This window comes from Mesoplodon mirus, assembly GCF_964341445.2.
Source record: "Mesoplodon mirus genome assembly, chromosome: 5".
Lineage (NCBI taxonomy): Eukaryota > Metazoa > Chordata > Mammalia > Artiodactyla > Ziphiidae > Mesoplodon > Mesoplodon mirus.
In genome coordinates, this window is record NC_138980.1 from 169,987,684 (window position 1) to 170,007,447 (window position 19,764).

At 43.7% G+C, this 19,764-nt stretch overlaps 1 pseudogene across 1 annotated transcript; it reads right to left on the reverse strand.

Moving 5' to 3' along the window:
• Window positions 1-5,778: 5,778 nt before the first annotated feature.
• On the reverse strand, window positions 5,779-7,765 carry LOC309805062 (cell division cycle protein 20 homolog; annotated as a pseudogene). Its single transcript has one exon. The product of its transcript is annotated as a cell division cycle protein 20 homolog (transcript).
• Window positions 7,766-19,764: the final 11,999 nt, after the last annotated feature.

The following is a 19,764-nucleotide window of genomic DNA, read 5'->3' on the forward strand; positions in this document are numbered from 1 at the left end:
ATAGTCTGAAGTCAAGGAGTCTGATTCCTCCAGGTCCTTTTTTTTTTCCCTCAAGACCACTTTGGCTATTCAGGGTCTTTTGTGTCTCCATAAATTTTAAGATTTTTTGTTCTAGTTCTGTAAAAAATGCTATTGGTAATTTGATAGGGATTGCATTGAATCTGTAGATTGCTATGGGTAGTATAGTCATTTTCACAATATTGATTCTTCCAATCCAAGAACATGGTATATATCTACATCTGTTGGTATTATCTTTAATTTCTTTCATCAGTGTCTTATAGTTTTCTGCATAAAGGTCTTTTGTCTCCCTAGGTAGGTTTATTCCTAGGTATTTTATTCTTTTTCTTGCAATAGTAAATGGGAGTGTTTCCTTAATTTCTCTTTCAGATTTTTCATCATTAGTGTATAGGAATGCATGAGATTTCTGCACATTAATTTTGTATCCTGCAACTTTACCAAATTCATTGATTAGCTCTAGGAGTTTTCTGTTGGCATCTTTAGGATTCTCTATGTATAGTATCATATTATCTGCAAACAGTGAGAGTTTTACTTCTTCTTTTCCAATTTGTATTCCTTTTATTTCTTTTCCTTCTCTGATTGCTGTGGCTAGGACTTCCAAAACTATGTTGAATAATAGTGGCGAGAGTGGACATCCTTGTCTTGTTCCTGATCTTAGAGGAAATGGTTTCAGTTTTTCACCAATGAGAATGATGTTTGCTGTGCGTTTGTCGTATATGGCCTTTATTATGTTGAGGTAGGTTCCCTCTATGCCCACTTTCTGGAGAGTTTTTATCCTAAATGGGTGTTGAGTTTTGTCAAAAGCTTTTTCTGCATCTATTGAGATGAGCATATGATTTTTATTCTTCACTTTGTTCATATGGTGTATCACATTGATTGATTTGCATATATTGGAGAATCCTTGCATCCCTGGGATAAATCCCACTTGATCATGGTGTAGGATCCTTTTAATGTGTTGTTGGATTCTGTTTGCTAGTATTTTGTTGAGGATTTTTGCCTCTATATTCATCAGTGATATTGGTCTGTAATTTTCTTTTTTTGTAGTATCTTTGTCTGGTTTTGGTATCAGGGTGATGGTGGCCTCATAGAATGAGTTTGGGAGTGTTCCTTCCTCTGCAATTTTTTGGAAGAGTTTGAGAATGATGAGTGTTAGCTCTTCTCTAAATGATTGATAGAATTCACCTGTGAAGCCATCTGGTCCTGGACTTCTGTTTGTTGGAAGATTTTTAATCACAGTTTCAATTTCTTTACTTGTGATTGGTCTGTTCATATTTTCTATTTCTTCCTGGTTCGGTCTTGGAAGGTTATACCTTTCTAAGAATTTGTCCATTTCTTCCAGTTTGTCCATTTTATTGGCATAGAGTTGCTTGTAGTTGTCTCTTAGGATGCTTTGTATTTCTGTGGTGTCTTTTGTTACTTCTCCTTTTTCATTTCTAATTTTATTGATTTGAGTCCTCTCCCTCTTTTTCTTGATGAGTCTGGCTAATGGTTTATCAATTTGGTTAATCTTCTCAAAGAACCAGCTTTTAGTTTTATTGATCTTTGCTATTGTTTTCTTTGTTCTATTTCATTTATTTCTGCTCTGGTCTTTATGATTTCTTTCCTTCTGTTATCTTAGGGTTTTGCTTGTTCTTCTTTCTCTAGTTCCTTTAGGTGTAGGGTTAGATTGTTTATTTGAGATTTTTCTTGTTTCTTGAGGTAGGCTTGTATTGCTATAAACTTTCCTCTTAGAACTGCTTTTGCTGCACCCCATAGGTTTTGGATCGTCATGTTTTCATTGTCATTTGTCTCGAGGTATTTTATGATTTCCTCTTTGATTTCTTCAGTGATCTCTTGGTTATTTAGTAAAGTATTGTTTAGCCTCCATGTGTTTGTGCTTTTTATGTTTTTTTCCCTGTAATTCATTTCTACTCTCATAGCATTGTGGTCACAAAAGATGCTTGATATGATTTCAATTTTCTTAAATTTACTGAGGCTTGATTCGTGACCCAAGATGTGATCTATCCTGGAGAATGTTCTGTGAACACTTGAGAAGAAAGTGTAATCTGCTGTTTTTGGATGGAATATCCTATAAATGTCAATTAAATCTATCTGGTTTATTGTGTCATTTAAAGCTTCTGTTTCCTTATTTATTTTCATTTTGGATGATCTGTCCATTGGTGTAAGTGAGGTGTTAAAGTCCCCCACTGTTATTGTGTTACTGTCGATTACCTCTTTTATAGCTGTTAGCAGTTGCCTTATGTATTGAGATGCTCCTATGTTGGGTGCATATATATTTATAATTGTTATATCTTCTTCTTGGATTGATCCCTTGATCATTTTGTAGTGTCCTTCCTTGTCTCTTGTAACATTCTTTATTTTAAAGTTTATTTTACCTGATATGAGTATTGGTACTCCAGCTTTCTTTTGATTTCCATTCACATGGAATATCTTTTTTCATCCCCTCACTTTCAGTCTGAATGTGTCCCTACATCTGAAGTGGGTCTCTTGTAGACAGCATATATATAGGTCTTGATTTTGCATCCATTCAGCAAGCCTGTGTCTTTTGGTTGGAGCATTTAATCCATTCACATTTAAGGTAATTATTGATATGTATGTTCCTATGACCATTTTCTTAATTGTTTTGTGTTTGTTTTTGTAGGTCCGTTTCTTCTCTTGTGTTTCCCACTTAGAGAAGTTCCTTTAACATTGTTGTGGAGTTGGTTTGGTGGTGCTGAATTCTCTTAGTTTTTGCTTGTCTGTAAAGCTTTTGATTTCTCCATCAAATCTGAATGAGATCTTTGCTGGGTAGAGTAATCTTGGTTGTAGGTTCTTCCCTTTCATCACTTTAAGTATATCATGCCACTCCCTTCTGGCTTGTAGAGTTCCTGCTGAGAAATCAGCTGTTAACCTTGTGGGAGTTCCCTTGTATGTTATTTGTCATTTTTCCCTTGTTGCTTTTAGTAATTTTTCTTTGTCTTTAATTTTTGCCAATTTGATTACTATGTGTCTCGGCATGTTTCTCCTTGGGTTTATCCTGCCTGGGACTCTCTGTGCTTCCTGGACTTCGGTGACTATTTCCTTTCCCATGTTAGGGAAGTTTTCAACTATAATCTCTTCAAATATTTTCTCCGGTCCTTTCTCTCTTCTCCTTCTGGGACCCCTATAATGTTGTTGCATTTAACGTTGTCCCAGAGGTCTCTTAGGCTGTCTTCATTTCTTTTCATTCTTTTTTCTTTATTCTGTTCCACAGCAGTGAATTCCACCATTCTGTCTTTCAGGTCACTTATCCGTTCTTCTGCCTCAGTTATTCTGCTATTGATTCCTTCTAGTGTATTTTTCATTTCAGTTATTGAATTGTTCATCTCTGTTTGTTTGTTCTTCAGTTCTTCTAGGTCTTTGTTAAACATTTCTTGCATCTTCTCAATCTTTGCCTCCATTCTTTTTCCAAGGTCCTGGATCATCTTCACTATCATTATTCTGAATTCTTTTTCTGGAAGGTTGCTTATCTCCACTTCATTTAGTTGTTTTTCTGGGGTTTTATCTTGTTCCTTCATCTGGTACATAGCCCTCTGCCTTTTCATTTTGTCTTTCTTTCTGTGAATGTGGTTTTTGTTCCACAGGCTGCAGGATTGTAGTTCTTCTTGCTTATGCTGTCTGTCCTCTGGTGGATGAGGCTATCTAAGAGGCTTATGCAAGTTTTCTGATGGGAGGGACTGGTGGTGGGTAGAGCTGACTGTTGCTCTGGTGGGCAGAGCTCAGTAAAACTTTAATCCACTTGACTGCTGATGGGTGGGGCTGGTTTCCCTCCCTGTTGGTTGTTTGGCCTGAGGCAACCCAACACTGAAGCCTACCTGGGCTCTTTGGTAGGGCTAATGGAGGACTCTGGGAGGGCTCACACCAAGGAGTACTTCCCAGAACTTCTGCTGCCAGTGTCCTTGTCCCCACGGTGAACCACAGCCACACCCCGCCTCTGCAGGAGACCCCCCAACACCAGCAGGTAGGTCTGGTCCAGTCTCCCCTGTGGTCACTGCTCCTTTCCCTGGGTCCCGATGTGCACAGTATTTTGTGTGTGCCCTCCAAGAGTGGAGTCTCTGTTTCCCCCAGTTCTGTCAAAGTCCTGCAATCAAATCCCAGTAGCCTTCAAAGTCTGATTCTCTAGGAATTCCTCCTCCCATTGCCGGACTCCCAGGTTCGGAAGCCTGACATCGGGCTCAGAACCTTCACTCTAGTGAGTGGACTTCTGGGGTATAAGTGTTCTCCAGTTTGTGAGTCACCCACCCAGCAGTTATGGGATTTGATTTTACTGTGATTGTGCCCCTCCTACCATCTCATTTTGGCTTCTCCTTTGTCTTTGGATGAGGGGTATCTTTTTCAGTGACTTCCAGTGTCTTCCTTTCGATGATTGTCCAGCAGCTAGTAGTGATTCTGGTGTTCTCGCAAGAAGGAGTGAGAGCACATCCTTCTGCTCCGCCATCTTGGTTCCAATCCCAGCTTCTTTGTGAGGAGTCTGGCATGGTTTCACTGGGTCCTCTGCTTAGAGTCTCAAAAGGCTGCAATCAGGGCCTCCCTGGTGGCGCAGTGGTTGAGAGTCCGCCTGCCGATGCAGGGGATACGGGTTCGTGCCCCGGTCTGGGAGGATCCCATATGCCGCGGAGCGGCTGGGCCCGTGAGCTATGGCCGCTGGGCCTGCGCATCCAGAGCCTGTGCTCCGCAACGGGAGAGGCCACAACAGTGAGAGGCCCGCATACCGCAAAAAAAAAAAAAAAAAAAAAAGGCTGCAATCATAGTTTCTGCCAGAGCTGAGGTCTCATCTCAGATTCCATTAGGGATGGATCAATTTCCAAATTCACTTAATTCTTCTGGCAATGAGTTTATCTCTGCTATTTAAATTATGTATCCTTTTCAAAAGCCCAAGAGTGTACATTCTTGTACTCTGGGTCTCTTTTATAAGAGAGCTAATCCCATTCATGAGGGCTCCAGCATCATGACCTAATCACCTCCCAAGGGCCCCACTTTTTAAATTAAGATTTCAACATATGAATTTGGGGGGGAAACATAAACCTTCAGTCTATAACAAACATGTTCACTCCAGTGCCATTTCTTTCAGACTTAACATTAATTCCCTAAACAAACACTTATTGAACACATGCTAAGTGCCTGCCTAGGTCTGGAAACATGGTTAGAATTGGGGATAAATAAGTCAGTCATAGTTCATATGCTCAGGGATATTGTAAACTATAATCATATAAAGATATATATTGGAGGGCTTCCCTGGTGGCGCAGTGGTTGAGAGTCCGCCTGCCGATGCAGGGGACACGGGTTCGTGCCCCGGTCCAGGAAGATCCCACATGCCGCGGAGCGGCTGGGCCCGTGAGCCATGGCCGCTGAGCCTGCGCGTCTGGAGCCTGTGCTCCGCAATGGGAGAGGCCACAACAGTGAGAGGCCTGCGTACCATTAAATATATATATATATATATATATATATATATATATATGAGTAATTAATACAAAGCTTCAGTATTTAATGTCACAAGAATTTTGGCTTTTTATATTCCATGAACTGTTTTGTGAGTATGCTGTTTCTTCTAAACAGTGAATGGCAGGAAAGAAATACAGATAAATTTGGTAATGTATTCAAGCATACCATAAAGTACACAATTTTTGAAAATCATTTATAAGACAAATGGCAAATTAAGTTTTAGGATACTGAACATTCAAGGCAAGGTCGCATATTAGGATCTTTTTTTTTTTTTTAAGAGGGAGATGTGACTTTATTCGAAAAGTAAAAAAAAAAAAAAGCACAAAAACCTGAGATGAGTTGGTCCTTAACAGATGCCTTGGTGGATAAGGCTGCTTTGGGCTGTGTTGGCCTTCTCCCACTCCCGCTGCCGGGCAGGGTCCAACTCAAAGCAGCGGCACAGCTGCAGGGTCTCATCTGCTGCTGCTGATGCCACTGTAGCCCCATCGGGGCTCATGGTCAGACTAAGGACCTGGGCTGTGTGACCTTTCAGCTCAGCCACCTTGGCCATGGTTGGGTACTTCCAAATCACCGGCTGGTTCTGGGCAAAGCCATGGCCTGAGATGAGCTCCCTGTAGTGGGGAGACCAGAGGATGGAGCACACCTGGGAATGGGCCTCCACAGCACAGCCCCAGAGCAGACACTCCAGATATGAATGTGTCGATCACTTGTGCCCCCTCCAGTTGCCAGGACATTGGGCTGCCAGGGACACCAAGCTACAGCCTTGACAGCTTCTTGATACTGGGTGAATGTCTGCAGAGGAACCCAGCCACCCTCTCCAGGAGCACTAGGCCACACTTTGACCAAGTTATCGTTGCCGCCACTGGCTAAATGTCATCCATCTGGGGCCCAGCGCAGACCACACGCTTCCTGGCTGTGGCCACTCAGTGTGGCCCCATGGTGTTGTGCTACCCGAACATCATGGTGTGGGATGTGGCCAGAGAGTGAGCCGCTACACAGGATATAGCTACTCCAACTGAGGGAGCCCACCCGGGCAGAATGGTCATGTTTCGAAGCCGTTTCTGCTGTTGCACATCCCATAGCTGCACCCCAGCACTGCTGGGACCCACGGCCAGGTAGTTGCTCTCCGTGATCGAAGCCACAGAAGATGTACAGTCCCCAGGCTGCTGCATTACAGCAGCTGCAGGAAGACACCAGAGCTAGCACTCCACAAATACCCACTGTTGTCCAAAGCCGCAGCCAGTATATTCCCAGAGCTCCAATCCACAAGGTTCAGGTAGTAGTCAATCCGGATTTCAGGGGCGTCCAGGATCCTGTCTGGCAGGGAAGGCATGTAACTGCTCGTCTTCCTGCTGGAGCCGGGCGTGGCCTTCTGGCTATAGAGTACTTTCAGTCTGTTCTGGTAACCCTCTGGGGCATTTTGTGCTTTTCCACTGAGCCGAAGCATCTTGGCTTTCTCCACATGAAAACCGTTCAGGTTCAAAGCCCATGCTTTCTGATGTTCCTTCTTGGTGGGCGGCTGACTGTCTTCGGGCTGCTTCTCCTTGCTCGGGAGGAAGCTAGCGACCTCCATCTGGGAAGCACTGCGACGGGGGATAGAGAGATCGCCGCCAGGTTTGCTGGGAGTGGTCTGAATCTTGGAGCTGGATTTGCCGGGAGTTCGGCCCCGGGGTTCTCCCGGCGCTGTGGGATCGGTTGGCTGCCCTCAGAGGCGAGGGGCCCGGCCCGAGGCTTCCTGCGTTTTGCGCTGCCAGCGCGCAGGGGCTGCGTGGGGCATGGGTGTAGCCGGCTGCAGCAGTGAGTGCAGGTCACCCTGGAACGCGAACTGGGCCATGGGAGCGTCCCCGGGTCGCTCGGCCCAGCCGCCTCTCACCGCCAGGTCAAAGCAGGCTGCGATCCCAGACCCCAGGATCAGCATTAAATGTTTGCATCTAGAAAAGAAAATGATTGTAATAGTTTTAAAGATATTACAGGCTCTAATTTGCTTGTGTTTTACAGACTTCGAAAAACACTGAAAGGTTTGTTTATAAAGGCTTCCAGATGATACTTTTTTTTTTTTTTTTTTTGGCTGCATTGGGTCTTCGTTGCTGCGCGCGGGCTTTCTCTAGTTGCAGCAAGCGGGGGCTACTCTAAATTGCGGTGCATGGGCTTCTCATTGTCATGGCTTCTCTTGTTGCAGAGCACGGGCTCTAGAGCGCGGGCTCAGTAGTTGTGGTGCATGGGCTTAGTTGCTCCGCGGCATGTGGGATCTTCCCGGACCAGGGCTCGAACCCGTGTTCCCTGCATTGGCGGGCGGACTCTCAACCACTGCGCCACCAGGGAAGCCCCAGATGATACTGTTATGACAGAGGGAATACAGAGACAAAAACTAGACAGGAAACATTCAGAGCCCCTTTTACAAATAGGGAGTCACTAGGCTGGAATCTCATCTCCAAAACTGACTGGACACACAAAGGTCAAGCTACTTTCTCAGGGCAGCCCAGAAGCTTGAGAAGATTCCCAGAATTCCTGGATAGTGAAGCACAATTTCCCAGAGGAGGAGCCCACGGCTCCCCTTCTTCCGGCCTCGGTGCCTTCACCCTCTCCTCCCCGCTCCCACCGCGGGGCTGTGCCTCCTTACACAGGATTTAACTTACGTGCATGTAAAAGAAAATAAACATCTTACACTGAAATATAAAAATGTTGGAAGTTGTGGAATAAAGTGAATTCCCTCCTCACCTCAGAATGTTTACAGATCTAGTGGCCTTTACACATAATGACATCACATCATGTCGTTATCAGTACTGTTAGACTTTTTGGCAGGAACTGTGATTTACTCATCTTAACACATAGACTTGAATAGATTTGCTATTAGAAATGATAACAGATCCCTTTAGACTCTGGAGACTGCGTTTAGGAATAAAACTAAAAGAGCATGTTAGTAATTCATCATTACCAAGATACACAGGAACAATGAATGAAAAACATGAAGTGCTGGGACCCTTGTAGTTTAGATTTCCAGGCTAGATTAACTTTCTGAAAGCAAAGGCCACTTTTCTCCTAAATGACATGCATCCGTTTCCCTGGAGCTGGGTGAGTGTTGCTCATGCTGCATTTAGACTCTACCCCATTGTCACAGAAAATTCTAGCGAAAGTCTGCCTGCGGTGCCATTGTGTATTTGAACATTCGCTACAATGCTGCTTTTTATGGCAAAACACACACACACACACACACACACACACACACGATGTTAGAGCGTCTCATAACTTAAGCTTTTGTTCCTAAATAGAAATAAATTCCTGAAAATTTCTTTCGGGAGAGACCTCACTTCTGCACAAGATGCTTTGCATATACTGATTGGTGAAGCAGTTTCCTTGAAGATAACCCAGTTTCTTCATAGGATTTGGGAACTAGCATAAGTAAAATCACTGGCAAACAAAGCTTGAAATAATTTTTCCTCCATTTAATCTCTTTTAAATGGACTGTTTGATTTATGAATGGAGTAATCATAATGCAGACTCTGCTCCGGGAAAAAGCATATGTAAGTGACTGGAAAGGACTGGACGTATCTTCACAGTATATTAACTCTCACGTATGATATACTCACAGTAGCTACTAAACCGTGCGGATAGTTCTGCTTCAGAGTTGCTCTTAAACTCACCCAACTTACTCAATGGAGCTTGGGCATCCAGAACTGAAATACAATGCACAGTAAAAAAACTATCGTACAACAGCATGGTACCTTGACCACAGGGAAGGAAAGTAAACACAAGAACAGTAGGACCACAGTCACTTCCACTGGCAGATCTAAGTTTCAGGGAAATGCTGGCTTGCTTGAATTTTTCTTCTTTTTTAATTTAAAAAAAAAAATCTACAAACAACCTGTCAGTTTACAGCCCTGGAAAGATTTTTGTAGCCAAAATACAAACTTCTCAGAGGGGCTAAAGGCTCTCTCACACGTAAGTCAATCAGCATAAATAGCTCTTTTCAATAAAATTAGTATTAGTATGTCTTTGAATATATGGTTATTTAGCATAGATTATTACTGTTTCTTGATAGAGATGTCATTAAAATGAAGGGTTTTCTTTTCCTAAAATTAATAAGCAAAAATTACCAGATTGTACTATTAACGTATTGACTCCAAATAAGATACACTGGAACTATTGATAATTTGAATGGCTGAAGCTTTTAAGATGTTTAAAATTCTTTGTAGTTCTCACTCCTATAATCCTTCATGCATCTAGTTGTTGTCCTTAATTCAACTGAAAAGATGAAAGGTTTGCCCAAAATATAGACTAAGTGCAGGGAAGAGTGATTTTCTTGTTTCTCTCTCTCTCTTTTTAACATCAAGGTGGGAACAAGTACTGGTTTTAATTTTAAATAATCCTTCAAAATATTTGTGAAAATGCTTATAAACAGTAAAAATCAACAATTTAAAAAAAGGGGAGTGGGGAAGGGCTTCCCTGGTGGCTCAGTGGTTGAGAGTCCACCTGCCGATGCAGGGGATGCGGGTTCGTGCCCCGGTCTGGGAGGATCCCACATGCTGCGGAGCGGCTGGTCACGTGAGCCATGGCCGCTGAGCCTGTGCGTCCAGAGCCTGTGCTCCACAACGGGAGAGGCCACAATAGTGAGAGGCCCACGTACCACAAAATAAATAAATAAATAAATAAATAAATAAATAAATAAATAAATAAATAAATTAAATAAAAATAAATAAAAAATAAAAAAGGTGGGGGAGAAAAAAATTCACAGTTACCTAGCAGGGGAAAGCCCTCTGGAAGGAGTTTCAGCACATCGACCCCCATTAAGGAAAAATATTGAGCGAGTGATTGAACAGGGGAAACGTGAACACAGAGTTCATCATAAATATCAGTAAGCCAATATCAGATCCTTGGTAACCAACAGGACCGCGGGTGGGGAGATTCTTGTTTGGGGCTGGAATGGAAACCATATCAGATCGTAGTATATGGTGCTTGCTTCATCTGAACTTAGATTGTTGGTTTCTGTTCAGAATTAAATGATAGTTTGATAGTCTTCCAGAAACAAGGTTCTAGACTATCCACCAAGCTCACCTCTCCATCCACTGCCTTCAGCTTTAGCACAGAGGGGTAAGTCTGCTAATCTCACAATTCTCGATGAAGACCTGTGGCTGTGAATTCTGAAGGTGATTCCCCCTTTTTCTCTTACAGCCCCAAAGATTGTTTCGTAACTCGTGCAGCCCACATAGGTTGACACAGAACCCAGGTGCCTCGGGTGGGGTTTAATCTACTCTCCCACTTTTGAGAGAAGCAGTGTAACTCACTGCCTTCACCTACTCTGGTTTCCACCACGAATCTGTTCCTAGACCCCAAAGAATGGATGAAATGCACTGTGTAGTCAGGATGAAAGAACAAAGAACCAACCTTCCATTTCCATCTCTTTCTTTCTCCAGCCAGTTTATTAATAAATTATCATCTACAGAGCATTTACCACTAGAATACCTAGCCATTTTTATGAATGGCAAGACTAGAGAAAAAGCCCCCATATTAGGAAAGTAATATGGACCTAAAACCTGATGGTAAACACACAGCACTTCCCTGCTAGTGTGTAGCAAGCATGCCTTTCCATCCTGGCTAAAAGCTACCAACTTGTAAAACAGTTCAATAGGAAACTTTCACTTTGAAATTGTGATGCTTGATTGTCAGTGCTAGAGGAACAATTTCAGATGTTTTTGGCCCAAATGAACCATTTTACCAACAACCATTAACTATCTCCACACTGATAATCATGCAGGTATGTTTGTCAGAAGCCCTGATCCCTTGAATAAATGTTACTGAGCCCACTGTTTAAAGCAACCCTCTGGCAAATCCTTTGGCAAAGCAATGAAAAAGTTTACAGTCAAGCATGGCCCTCTAGTGCCTGTTTTGTAAGTCTATTGTTTCATGTTACTAGGTTTGCTAAAAGTAGACCTTGCATGTTGGCAATAAGCATTTTCTCACCTCAACCTAGTACCTTGCTATTTATTACCTGTACTGAGGATGTGCAGACCTCATGTGATGCAAAACCATGCCAACATCTATTAAAGGGAAACCAATTAGAAGAAACTTAGCCATCAGTTAGGCCCTTCCTCATGGGAGACATTGGCAAGTAACACTGAGAGACAGTGTGTTCTTGTTTCAGTGTACAAACAGGCGTCTGATTATGTGGCTTTGAATCCCAGTTCTTATGAAAGTGTCTAAACTTCAGATCCCAGTTCTATAAAATGTGGATGACAATAATAGTATTTACCTTCTACCTTGAGCTGTTGTGAAAACAAATTAATAGGACAATGAATGTGGTAAGTTAGCATGGTACCCGGCACATAAATGCTGAAGAAGTGCTAGCTAGCATTACCGGCAAAAAGACCTACCACTTTATTTATTTATTTTTTAACATCTTTATTGGAGTATAATTGCTTTACAATGGTGTGTTAGTTTCTGCTTTATAACAAAGTGAATCAGTTATACATATACATATGTCCCCATATCTTCTCCGTCTTCCATCTCCCTCCCACCCTCCCTATCCCATCCCTCTAGGTCACAAAGCACCGAGCTGATCTCCCTGTGCTATGTGGCTGCTTCCCGCTAGCTATCTGTTTTACGTTTGGTAGTGTATATATGTCCGTGCCACTCTCTCACTTTGAGACCGACCACTTTAGAAAGGAACTGGAAAAGTCTCAGTACTGGCTCCAGTGGGACATTGGAGGCCCACACTTATCATGGCAGCCTCAGCACCTTCCCTTTAAGTTCTTCCCCCTAGCTAGGCACAGAAAAGGGTTGAGCTGAATCAAGGGTTTCCACTGGCTTTGAACAAAGGTTGGCAGAAGTCACGGGGCCTCCATCCCTCCCATCCTCATTGGCTTCCATCCATATTGCACCAAGTGCCACATCAACAGGATGCGGAGTCATCGTCCGTGGTCCCAGCTGGCTCTGATTGTGCTATAATGACTTGGCTACTGCAGATGCTAGGATGAAATCATGTCTCAGCTTCACCTCTTGGATGCAATGTTGTTTATATTTGCCCAATACTTCCCCCCTCCCCTTGGGTCTTTTAAAGATCATGCCAAAGGCTTTGTTTCTTTTACCTGAATAAAGTCTTCCATTAAAATCGTTGAGAACAGTTGGTCTTCCTGATACTTTGCAGATCTGGAAGAGAGTTTTCACAGCTACATAGTCTTTCCCTCCCCAAAGTCTGACTTCACACTGAGCGAAAGTGATCCTTCTAAAAATCTAAACCAGATCATGCCACTCCTGTGTTCCAAAAACCAGAGTCCTTAGACAGCTTACAGGCACTAACATAATCTCCACTTAGCCCCACTTCCTCTTCCTCTACTCTCTTCCTGGCTCCCTTGCTTGTCTTTGTATACCCGCAAGTGCACTCCTACCTCAGGGCCTTTGCACCTGCCCTTCCCACTGCCTGGAATGCTCGTTGCCCCATTTATCTGTGTAGCTCAATTCCTTGCTTCCTTCTGGTCTCAACCCAAATGTCACCTTATCAGGCAGGCTTTCTTCTAGTATTCTATATCAGATAGAACTCTCCCTCTCACCCCTCCCTCTTTCCTTTTACTCTGCATGCATCACCACCTTGCATATTATATACTCACCGAGTTTTTGGCTGGCTCCTGCACTAAAATAGAAAGTTGATAAGAAAGCATGTACTTTGTTTGCCAGTGTACCACCAGCACTGAGACCCCTGAAGGTGTTCAGTAAGTGCTCAATAAATGGTTATTAAATGTTAAAAGAACTACTCCCTAGGGGACTCAGCAGCAATCAGATCTCTCATTCTAATCTGCCTATTTACCCAACAGACGGTCGCATTGCTAATATCCTTCTTGTCCGTCTAGTTAGTGTTCTTAACCTTCTTGGATTCTTTTAAGTTCCTTCTGTGCTTCCCACACATGACTCCACATTTCTTTTTCACCAGTATTCTGGGACACATTATATCCCTCTCTACTCCCTGATTCTTTTTTTTGTAATAATCTACAGAACATTGTTTCACGAATTGTTTAAAAACACCCCACTCATAACCACGAACCTACTGCGTTCATTATGTATATTCTTGGTGCACACGGGCAGCAGTCCTTCTTTGGTTTTGCCTCAGCGTTTTGTACGTGCTCTGCAGCTCTGAGGTACAATGAGCTGCTCGCAAGATGCATTATCTATACACAGACAGCTATGGTTGTATAAAGCCAAGCCGAGATCCTATGGGTACAAAGATCCTATCGGTATAAAGCCAAGACGTTGGATGTTTGAGTTGAGTTGTATCTTGCTTTCCAGTTCTTTCTTAAAAGCATTGACAAAGCCTCAGTTTGGTGGCTAATATGGACTTTAAATTTCTCTGAGAAAGATGAGGAGGCAGCAAGGCAAAGAGGCTGACAGGGTCCCCTTGTTAAAGGAAAGAGAAGCTGAGAAAGAGAAGCTTCTTCTTACCATAACGTTCAAAGAACAATAAAGAGAAACGTATCGGGAAGAACGATAACAAAGAGAAGAGGGAAATCTGGAAGAAATGAAAATAACAGAATGGACATTGGTTTTATGGTTTTCATTCATAAACACGCTAGAAAATTCTGGATCTAACCGGTACTAGTCCTCATCCTGTTTCTTCTATTCTTTCTATTGGCAAGACTGCTTTACTCTTCTAGAACTGCCCGGCCCTGGGGAGAAGATAAAGAAGAGAGAAGACCTGAATTCCCTCAGGCCCTCCAGGAACACCCTACCTGGCTTAGAAACCTCTATCTCCTACTAGCTGTGCATCCTTGGGCAAGTTACTCAACTTCTCCCTGCCTGATGGGGATAATAGTATTTGTTCCTCTGTCAGACAGAAATAATAAGAAGCAGTATCTGCTTCTTAGGGGTATGGGAAGGATTACATGAGTTAATGCAAAGCCCTAGAATAAGGCTTGGTACATTGAAAGTGACCAATAAGTGGTAGCTAATATTCCCAGCAGCTTAGGAAGTTCTTTGCTTCTTATTCATGAATTTAAGGTCAAGGACTCAGTATCTGTATTGACTTTAAAGCAACAAAAGTACTCTCTTCTCCTAACTTCAACTATGTAGCCTTCACCCAGAGGCAAAGCCACCCAACCACTCTCTAGACTGGGGATGGCTCTGCTCAAATGGAACCTCTTTTCTGACACGACCAATCCCAGGGGAAGCGAGTCTTACTCCAGATGGTGTATATGTGAAAGATGGCATGCTATTTAGAATCCTGATCATGAGACAGCGTTGAAAGTGGTTAAACTTGGGGATTTTTCTGGAAATGGATCTACTCAATCCATTTTTCTGGAAATGGATCTACTCGATCCATTTTATCTCTGGACCTACCGATTAGTGTAATTAAGACTCTGTCATAAAAAAAAAAAAGGAGTCCATCATAAAGGCTTAATACAGGTGTGTCTCAGTACCTAGACCCTTAGCCATAAAGAAAATACAAAAATTCTGAAAGAAACTATAGAGGAAGGCCTTAGCTCAGTTCCTCCACCGTATGTTTCCCCCTACCCAGATGGCCCTGAATGGAATGAATCAGATGAGTGGGGCACAGCTCTTGACAAACAAACCACCGATGTGTTTATACAACTTGTTAAACAGTGCTCCATGGATTATTGTGTTTTTAAAAAAAGTCAGGGAGTGACTCATTATTTTTATAATAATAATAATCTAGCATTCTACAACTAGATACATGCTGCTATTGGGGATGAAAGTACAAAGGAATCAAGGGAATGCCTTCTCTTCCCAAAAGGAAAGTCATGTAGTTGCAGTCAACGTCTTTGCAAAAAGACCCATCACCCGGGAGCGACCACACAGCCTACAGGAGAAGGGGCAGTGGCATTTACTGAGTAGTATGACCTGCCAAGGCATGTCCAAGGAATGTTACTTAAGTTATTCAATCATCAAACAACTGGATGAATTAGCTAGTATTATCTCCACTGTAATAAGGAAGCATCCAAGCTGAGACTTAACTGACCTGTTCAAGGATGTAAAGTAAATGCATGACAACACATCACTGCGGCACTCACTGTAAACACCAGGTCCCTCTGGGAGGCTTAGTGCCACGCTGGTCTTCACGTCATGAGCAGAATTTTGACCGTGTTAAAGTTGTCCACGTCCTAATCAGCAGAACCTACGAATATGTTACATTACATGGCAAAGGGAAATCAAAATAAGGGAGATCAAATTAAGGTGGAAACAGATCAACCTTGAGATGAGAGTGTGGACAAAAACATTGCCTGCCATTCTAGTAAACAAGGAATGTTGCCTGTCATCAAAACTTCAGCCACTGCAGCTGCCCCGTCAGTGCTTCCGGAGGGGGATTCGGGATGGAGAAAAACAAAGTACTGGCCCTAGATAGTCAAGCTGCACATCTAAAGAATACTTTCAATAGGCCCAGACTCTTGCATCTTCCCATACATAGAAAAACACTAAAATCATTAACTTGAGATGTCTGGTTTTTGTGATTAGCAGAAATCTTTTGATGTTCGACTACATGTTTTGTTTTGTTTTTTTTCAGCAAAAACTCCTATGTATCCTGGCTCTTCCCTTACCTCACTGGAACTGTTCCCCAGGGCAATCTGGGAGGCTGTCTCCCAGGCGAGAGTCCTCAGTGAGGTCCTCGAATAAAACGTATCTTGCAACTTTTAGGTTGTGTTTTTCTTCAGTTGACAGGAGATTATCCTGGATTACCGGGATGAGCCCAATGTCATCACAAACAAATGTCTTTATAATTGACAGAGGGAGACAGGAGGGCCAGAAACAGAGAAGAAGATATGAGAAGAGGAGCAGAAAGGGAGGGAGATTTGAAGACGTCGCACCGCTGTCTTCAAAGATGAAGGAAATGACCATAAACCAGGAATTCAAGCGGCCTCTAGAAGCTGGAAAAGACGAGGGAACGGACTCTAAAGACGAGGGAACAGACTCTCCCCTAGAGCTGCCACAAGTAACACCACCCACTGATACCTTGATTTTAGCCCAGGAAGACCCATTTTCAGACTTCTGTCTTCCAGAACTGTAAGATAATAAGTGATGGTGTTTTCAAGCCACTAAGTTTGTGGACATTTGTAACAACAGCCCATAAGAAACAAATACACCCTATTACTACACTTTAATTTACGTCAGAGTTCTGCAAACATTTTCTATAAAGGGTCAGGTAGAAAATATTTTAGAGTTGTGGGCCGAGGGGCCACATAATCTCCTATGGCAGTTCTGAGCGGCCTCAGACAATACACACATGACTGAGCTCTGCCCCGCTGGCAGCAGTTTCAAAACAGGCTGAATAGGGGCTCCTCTGAGGGAGGGCACACAATAGGAGGGAACCTTTAGAAATCTGACCTCTTGAAATTAAATAGCCCTTTTAACGGCATTATTACACTGTCTTGCAATTGTATAATGTTCATGTAAACCTTATTCTTCTGGCGTTCAGCGCCTCTGGAGAGGCAGTGTGATATGATTTAAAAGAAGCACTTGGGGTCAGGAGACCTGGTTCCAGGCCGGGTTCTGCTAATACCTGAGTGACCCCGGGTAGGCATTTTTACTCTTTAGGCCTCAGTTTTCTCAACTATGAAATGAAGCACTGAAGCTCGAAGGGATCCATAGAGCCTCCTTCTGGTTTCTTTTTCTCATGATTTGCAAGTGTTACTCCCAGGGACTGGTAAAGCCAGGCATGATGTAGAGTTTCACGGTGATTCTGTTTCTCCTTGAAGGTGATATTTGCAGGGGGTTCATCAATGTCATGGACAGAAAAGGAATCCAACCGAAGTTGATAGCTCCTTCAAATTGCATGAACACAGTTAAATTATAGGCTCTGGGAGGAGGAAAGGGTAAAACAGGGGAATAAAGCTTCAAAAGCAAAACAACTGGCTCAAACCAACAATGAGAGGAAGCAGGAGGCTGGAGAATTACGAATTCAGAAAATAAACTGAGCTGTGTTCTCAGAAATAAACCCCCTGGGCAGACAGGAGGGCAGCCCAGTGTGCAGCCGCTGAGGGGATTCGATTTGGTTCACGTGTCCACAGAGAGAACATTCACAGGTAAGAAGCAGATCTTGAACCGCTTTGCACTAGACTTTCTAATGGGCTCCAGAAACAAGTTGGCGTCACGGATGAGGAAGGTGACGGGGAACACAAGTGCTTTCAGGGTAGTTCCTCTTCAACCAAGAGAGGAGTGGAGCACGTCATCACAGGGAAGAGAAGAGCAATCGGGGCTTCCCTGGTGGCACAGCGGTTGAGAGTCCGCCTACCGATGCAGGGGACACAGGTTCGTGTCCCGGTCCAGGAGGATCCCACATGCCGCGGAGCGGCTGGGCCCATGAGCCATGGCCGCTGAGCCTGCGCATCCAGAGCCTGTGCTCTGCAATGGGAGAGGCCACAACAGTGAGAGGACTGCGTACCGCAAAAAAAAAAAAGAAAAAGAAAAGCAACCATTCTGAGAGCAGCAAAGCACGTTGCATCATAAACTCGCCTTTAAATTGTATTGCCAATATGGTAGCCAGTAGCCATGAAGGGCTTTCCAGATTTAAATTTAAATTCATTAAAAACAAATGAAAATAAAGATTCAGTTCCTCAGCCACAGTAGCCACATTTCAAGTGCTCAATAGTCAGTGGCCAGTGGCTACCACACGGGACAGAGGAGGTTATGGCATTTCCATTAGTGCACGGTTCTGCCCTAGACCTATACGGTAGCCACTAGCCACAGGTGGCTATTTAAATGTAAATGAATTAAAACTAGAGTTCTATTCCACCATCACACTAGCCACACTTCAAGCTCTCAATAGCCAAGTGACTGGCCACTACTGTTGGAACAGCACAGATATAGAACATTTCCATCATCACAGAAAGTTCCACTGGACAGTGCTGCCTTTTAGCTATTTTTCTGCATCTTCTCCTGGATCATCTGAACGACTTTCAGAATCAAGCACCGTGACAATCGCAGAAAAGGGACGTGGTTAGATGTAGCTAGATAGTCAGGACCCTCGCTTCATGATTTACGTGACGTTCACATCAAGGTTTTCTTTTTTCCATTGCTTTCCTCATCCTCTAGGTTATAACAGTAACTTTCCCTCTGCAGATGTATGACCAGCGCCTCCTGGCTCAGGTTTCAGATGCAGTTTCCAACTGAAAGAGGAGTAAAAGACACTCCCAGACACCTCCCACCTCCCTCTCACCACCACCCCCTGCCCAGTTCCTGCCCTTTTACCCACCTTGAAGCACTGCACCAAAGGAGTTTCCCAGGAAGGGAGTTGGGGAGGATTTGGAATCTAAAGAGAGGAGGAAAGATCTGGCGGAGCTTTATTATGGCCCCCAGATGTTCATACATGAGTGTCCTCCTCAGCAATAGAAGAAAAAAATCTCCAGTGCCAATGGGAGGGAGGGCCCAGACAGCAGCAGTAACCCACAACTTCTGTGCACCCCACACGTGGACACACGCACGCTGTGTCCATCCATACGGACAGAAAAAGAGAGACAGAGAACAGTTGCTATGTGTAACAGACAGAGTTTTTTGCACATTATAAACACACTCCTTTTTAAAGCCCTCGGATTCTCCACACACATCCCTGTCACGGCCGTGAAGCTTGCACAAGGCATCCCATCCAAAATGTTTCTCACGTGGGAGCTGGGTTAACAGAAACGTGTGATCTCTCGCGCGCCTGTCCTCTTCTCTTACTTGAGAAACACTTCATTAGACTCACTTGTTTGGGTTTAAACCACCAAGACAGGTGGACAGTTTCCAGAAGGGTAACAATATTCTACTGGAGAAAGCAAGAAAATCCTGGATTTTACTTCACTGGTTTTCACATGAGCTCAGATTCATTGACCACATTTACGTAGAACTTATTTTGGTTTGGGGAAGCGAGTGTGTGGAGGGTGACTGACGGCAGGAGTGTATTTCTACCTGCGGCAGAAGGAGGGCCTTGGCTGGAATTCATAAAACCTTAAGGTGAGGGCTTCCCTGGTGGCACAGTGGTTGAGAGTCCGCCTGCTGATGCAGGGGACGCGGGTTCGTGCCCTGGTCCGGGAAGATCCCACATGCCGCGGGGCAGCTGGGCCCGTGAGCCATGGCCGCTGAGCCTGCGCATCCGGAGCCTGTGCTCCGCAACGGGAGAGGCCACAGCAGTGAGAGGCCCGCGTACCGCAAAAAAAAAAAATTCTTAAGGGGAGCAGCATTATCTAGTCCAAGTCCTCATTGGACACAGAAATCCCCACATGATTCCCAAAACCTACTTCTCTAGATCCTGCCTGAACACTGTAAGAGATTCTTTTTATTTTGTTACTGCAGACCGCCTGAGATCAGAACGGA